The sequence below is a fragment of the Salvelinus namaycush genome, chromosome 25 (genome assembly GCF_016432855.1).
Source record: "Salvelinus namaycush isolate Seneca chromosome 25, SaNama_1.0, whole genome shotgun sequence".
NCBI lineage: Eukaryota > Metazoa > Chordata > Actinopteri > Salmoniformes > Salmonidae > Salvelinus > Salvelinus namaycush.
The window spans coordinates 4,992,885-4,999,393 of NC_052331.1; the positions used below are offsets into that span (position 1 = coordinate 4,992,885).

Here is a 6,509-nt window from a genome sequence, read left to right on the forward strand (position 1 = left end):
AATTCCTCAAACATACAAGTATCTTATACCATTTTAAAGGTAATCTTGTTGTTAATCCCATCACAGTGTCCGATTTCAAAAAGGCTTTACAGCGAAAGCACCACAAACGATTATGTTAGGTCACCGCCAAATCACAGAAAAACACAGCCATTTTTCCAGCCAAAGAGAGGAGTCACAAAAAGCAGAAATAGAGATAAAATGAATCACTAACCTTTGATGATCATCAGATGACACTCATAGGACTTCATGTTACACAATACATGTATGTTTTGTTCGGTAAAATTCATATTTATATCCAAAAATCTCAGTATACATTGGTGCGTTATGTTCAGTAGTTCCAAAAACATCCGGTGATTTTGCAGAGAGCCACATCAATTTCCAGAAATACTCATAATAAACGTTGATCAAAGATACAAGTGTTTCACATGGAATTTTAGATCCACTTCTCCTTAATGCAACCGCTGTGTCAGATTTCAAAAAAGCTCTACGGAAAAAGCAAACCATGCAATAATCTGAGGTCGGCACTCAGAGCCCAATCAAGACAAAAATATATCAGCCATATTGTGCAGTCAACAGAAGTCAGAAATAACATTATAAATATTCACTTACCTTTGATGATCTTCATCAGAATGCACTCCCAGGCACCCCAGTTCCACAATAAATGTTTGATTTGTTCGATAATGTCCATCATTTATGTCCAAATAGCTACTTTTGTTAGCGCGTTTGGTAAACAAATTAAAACTCACAAAGCGCGTTCACTAGTTGCAGACGAAATGTCAAAAAGTTCCGTTACAGTCCGTAGAAACTTGTCAAACGATGTATAGAATCAATCTTTATGATGTTTTTAACATAAATCTTCAATAATGTTCCAACCGGAGAATTCCTTTGTCTTCAGAAAAAGCAAATGGAACGGGAGCTACCTCTCATGTGAATGCTCTTGGCCAGCTCCTGGCACTCTGCCAGACCTCTGACTCTTTCCCCTCTCATTCAGCCCCCCTTTACAGTAGAAGCCTCAAACAAGTTTATAAAGACGGTTGACATCTAGTGGAAGCCGTAGGAAGTGCAACATGACCACTGTATCTTCAATAGGGGCTGCGTTGAAAATCGACCAACCTCAGATTTCCCACTTCCTGGTTGGATTATTTCTCAGGTTTTTGCCTGCCATATGAGTTCTGTTACACTCACAAACATCATTCAAACAGTTTTAGAAACTTCAGAGTGTTTTATATCCAAATAGACTAATAATATGCATATCTTAGCAACTGGGACTGAGGAGCAGACAATTTACTCTGGGCACCTCTGGACACCATATTCATCCAAGCTACTCAATACTGCCCCCAGCCATAAGAAGTTAAATTCCAGTCAATTCAGAAAGTAATTCCACATTTTCCTAATTGAGAAGCATTGAATAGAATTTGAATTGGAACTGAATTGACCGGAATGGAAATGGAATTGACCCCAACCCTGATCCTTACTATTCCCAGCTCCCTCCTTCTTCCTTGCTTTCACTCTACCAGAACAACACTATCTCTTCTCTCTCAACATCTTAGTCAAAATGTGATTAGTAAACAGCACATGTGTGTGTGTGGGCTGTTCTGGAGCGAGCGTAAGCTTACTAAGGCCAGAGTGGTTCCTGAGGACAGTGAAGATTGAGCCAGACCTGGGAGACGCCTGGGCCCTCTTCTACACGTTTGAGATGCAACACGGCACAGGGGTGGTGTATATGTGTGTATATGTGTGTGTGTGTGTGAGTGTGCGTGTGTGTGTGTGAAAATGAGAATGAGCTTGCATGTGCTGAGTTTAATTGCATGTGTTTGGCGGGCTCTGTGTTCTTGCGTGTCTCACCTCTACTCTCTCTCTCTCTGTACCCTGTAGGAGCAGCAGGAGGAAGTACGTATGCACTGTGAGAACACTGAGCCGCGTCACCGGGAGCTGTGGTGTGCTGAGTCCAAACATGTCCTCCACTGGCTGAAGAAGATAGGAGAGATCCTCACACAGGTCGCCTCCAAGATCAAAAACACCTTCTGAGGCATAGGCTGGACAGACGGAAACTGTGTGCATATAGTATGGACCTGTGTTTCTGACTCCATGTCCCTCTGTCGATTAACCACGGACACACACCCCAAGTTCTCTCGTCTTTTAAAGTCGTAGAGAGTAGCAGTCTATTTGGACACACACACGTGCGTGCCTGGCGTGACGAGAGTTGACAATGGTTCACTAGCAGTACAGAATATTTGCACGTTTACAATGTTTACAGCGTGTGAAAGCACGTTGGGAAAAGGAGAAGAAAAACTGGGTATTTTGTTGAACTTTATTTTGATGGAATTGTGAAATGTCCTGTCCTCCATTGAATCAGAAAATGCTGCTATATATTTTAATCCTCTGTAAAACAATGTTGAATTTGCTTGATCGAGATATACGCCATACAGGGACCTCACAATAAACGATTATAACGATACTTAGGTGCCTATACAATATGCATTGCGGTTCTCACGATTCTATATGCATTGTGATTCGATATTGTGATTTGATGCTCCGATATTGCGCATTATGTCTGCTGCAGAGAGACAAGAGACAGAGCATGAGAAACGTCAGGGACTATTGCTAATGGATATAATAAGAAAGAGTCTGAATACAAGTATGTGAACTGGAGCTTCACATTTACTCTAGCTAGTTAGTACAAGAATAACATAGAACAACACTGTGCATGACCAAGGGTGCTCCGTTCTTAAATGGGACATCAGGACATAACACCCCTTCCCTTATACAATCAGAGTTACTTTTACCAAACCACAACTGAAACATGTCCCAGAACTTGCTGTAGTTATTTAGCATCTTTGATTTGAACGTGAACAGTCTTGGTTTTTGGTTTGTTTGTTTATAAGTCCAGCCTGTCTGGTGGCGCCTTGGATTGTCTGGAGGTTCCTGCACATCCTCAGTGTGTGCTAGCTCGATTATAGCTTCTGCTATAGCAGCACATTCATCCACACATTCCCTTCTTTCAGCCTGGGGTCTCTTTACTGCCCCACCGTCCTCTACAGTTCCCTGTGTGTCACTCTCAGGAGCTCTCTGTGCCTGTTCTCTCTCGATTGTTGTGCTGTTTTCCATGGAATGCATTTGGTTAATATGACGCCGCCACATTGTGTCTGGGCTCACTTGAACCTGGTAAGTTCTGTGTCCCGTTTGTGCGTGAACGGTCCCTCTTGTCCTTTTACCTCCCTTTCTGTAGTATCGCACCATCACTTCCTGTCCAAGGAACAAGGCGTACCGCTGTAACCTGTCATTGCCGGACTCAAAATGGAAAGCAACAGCTGGTGATCCATAAACCAGCGTGAAACGCTTCCCATATAAGTATGCATGGAATTTATTGACACCCCACACTCGCGCCAGTGCATCATTCAATGTTTGTGATGCAAAGGCCACTGGCCTCTCTGACCCATCTTTCAGTGTGTTTGAAAGGAGGGCCCCTAAGCCATAAGGGGACGCATCACAAGTCAACTTCACTGGCAGTTCAGGTTCGTAAAACATCAGGGCCTGTTCAGATTTGATGAGCCGTTTTGCCTCAATTTTCACAATGTTCTGTCCACTGCCACGTCCTATTCTTTTGCAGGAGCTGATTGACAGGCTGGAGTGCTGCTGAAAGGAATCTTCTGTCGTAATTGGTCAGTCCAGTGAAAGATCTCACTTCTGTCACATTTTGCGGTCGTGGTGCCTGTACCACTGCATCAGTTTTGTCCTGTGTTTTGTGCAATCCATTGCGTCGATTTCATGTCCACAGAAGACTATCGTGTTTTTTTACTGAAGTGTTTCCCACCAGCTAGCGCAGCAAAGATGTCATCCAGACGTGGCAGGGGACATTGGTCCACATGCAACATTGAATTCACAGTTACCTTGAAGTCCCCACACATTCTAACAGACCCGTCTTTCTTTACAATAGGAACAATGGGTGCTGCCCAGTTGCTTCTGTCCACTTTTATCAGGATCCCTGTATCCTGTAAGCGATCGATTTCCGCTTCCACCTTTGGTCTCAGGGAGTATGGAACAGATCTAGCGTTGCATCATTTTTGGGGGATGCTTTATCTCTCAGTACGAGTTTGGCTGTGAAGCCTTTTACTGCTCCCATCATATCAGCGGAAAACAATGTCGTCTATGTGTTTGGTCTGTGCCGCTCTCTTTAGGCAAGGACGTGTGGAGCATTTTCAAGTCACATCAGTTCAGCTATAATGGGGGGCTGTTCCAGGCACCAGATACAGCCGTAACTGCTGTGTTTGCTCCCCATAACGCACTCTGACCTGCAACGCCCCCATTGGGCTCAATCTCTCTCCTGAGTAGGTCTTCAGCAACACATTTGTGTTCTTCAGCTTGATCGCCTTGAAGTGCTCATTGTAGACAGTCGTGGAAATTATAGACACTGCAGATCCTGTGTCCAGCTCCATTTTGAGGGGTTTGCCTTCGATTTCTGGTGTCACCCATATTATGCTACTGCTGGGAGAAGCCACTGTGTTTAACGCCATTGTACCAATTAACCGTTCATCTGAATCACTGCCACTGTTCTCTGCTAGTGCATTCAACGGCCCTTTCATTTTCTCAGTTTTCCTGTTGTGACTGCATTTTGCTCTGCATGCTCTTTGAATGTGACCCCGTCTATTGAATTTGTGACAAATTTCGTCTTTGAAACAGCAGTCCTCTGCTTTGTGACCATGTTGTATTTTCCGGCCACACGGGGGCACTGTCTGCTGGGTGAACTTGTGCAGGGAAGTTTGTGAAGAGGTCAGTATTTATTTTACGTTGCAACTCAATTGCATCCATAGCTACAGCAATTTCAACAGCCTTTTCAAAAGTGAGATCTGATTCTGTGAACAAACATTTCTGAATGTATTCATGTTTTAGTCCACACTAGAATCTATCCCGTAACGTGTCATTTAGGTTCTCTCCAAACTCCAAACTCAGACAGTTTCTTCAACTCTGCTACATACAGTACCAGTCAAAGGTTTGGACACACCTACTTATTCAAGGGTTTTTCTTTATTTTCACTATTATCTACATTGTATAATAATAGTGAAGACATCAAAACTATGAAATAAGACATATGGAATCATGTAGTAACCAAAAAAGTGTTAAACAAATCAAAATATATTTTACATTTGAGATTCTTCAAAGTAGCCACCCTTTGCCTTGATGACAGCTTTGCACACTGTTAGCATTCTCTCAACCAGCTCCACCTGGAATGTTTTTCCAACAGTCTTGAAGGAGTTCCCACAAATGTACAATATGTTATGAATTTGCAAAATGTTTGATATGTTACAAATTCTAGCTAGGTGGCAAACATTAGCTAGGCTAGGGGTTAGGGTTAAGTTTAGGAGTTAGGTTAATGGGTTACGTTTAGGAGTTAGGTTAATGGGTTAAGTTTAGGAGTTAGGTTAATGGGTTAAGTTTAGAGTCATGTGAAGGGTTAGATAAAATGGTTAAGGTTAGGGGATGGGTTAGCTGACATACTAACTAGTTGATAAATAGCCAAAATTGTCCAGACAAGATTCAAACTCGCAACCTTAAGGTTGCTAGACACAAGTAACCAACCACCCTCCTTTTGTTGCTGCAACCATCTGTCTTATGTAACCATACCAAACTTAACATAACATACTAAATGGAACGTCTCGGATTTACTTACAGAATCATATGAAATGCTCTGAGACCAGGTTGCAACTGTTTCCCGTATGTATCAAGAATGGTCCACCAGTCAACGGACATGCAGCCAACTTGACACAACTGTGGGAAGCATTGGAGTCGACATGGGCCAGCATCCCTGTGGAATGCTTTTGACACCTTGTGGAGTCCAAACCCCGACGAATTACGGATGTTCTGAGGGCAAAAGGGGGGGATGCAACTCAATATTAGGAAGGTGTTCCTAATGTTTGGTATACTCAGTGTAAGTTCACAATACAATCCTTTGACTTGAATTCAACAGTTTGAATACAACAGTGTCAGCATTATTCTATTATTACGCATGACACTTTGCCCAAATTATTTCGAGGTCTCTAAAGTGTCCATACATCATTGATTGGGGTGCATCTAACCTAAACCTGTCCACATTGATACCCTGCGACAATAGTTTCTCTCCAACGAAACCGAAAGAAACTGAAAATGTGATTGATCGCGGAAGTTTTTCTCGACTTGATGGGACTGGAGTTTGGTGAAATCCTAAGCCCACCGCCAGCAACCCATGACGGAGAGGGAAACTAAAGACGCCAACGGGAATTCAGCAATGTTGGTAACCACGCATCTTCGGGAAAACCACGGCACATCCTGGGTTCGCTTGCCAACGCGTTGACTTTGTTCATTAAACCGTATTTAAACAACCACATAGGCGACCTACCGTTTGGATACAATGTACGCAGCCCTACCATGAATAACTCCCACCGCTCTTGCTGGCTCCCGAGGACAGGGATTTGCTCGTCTGAAGGACATCTTATAGAAAATGATAAATGGTAGGTGGCCATTCCCTTCTGACA

At 43.1% G+C, this 6,509-nt stretch overlaps 1 pseudogene; it reads left to right on the forward strand.

The window, feature by feature from the left end:
* LOC120020555 overlaps positions 1-2,028 on the forward strand; it is a 40,069-nt pseudogene extending 38,041 nt beyond the window's left edge.
* The last annotated feature ends 4,481 nt before the right edge of the window (positions 2,029-6,509 follow it).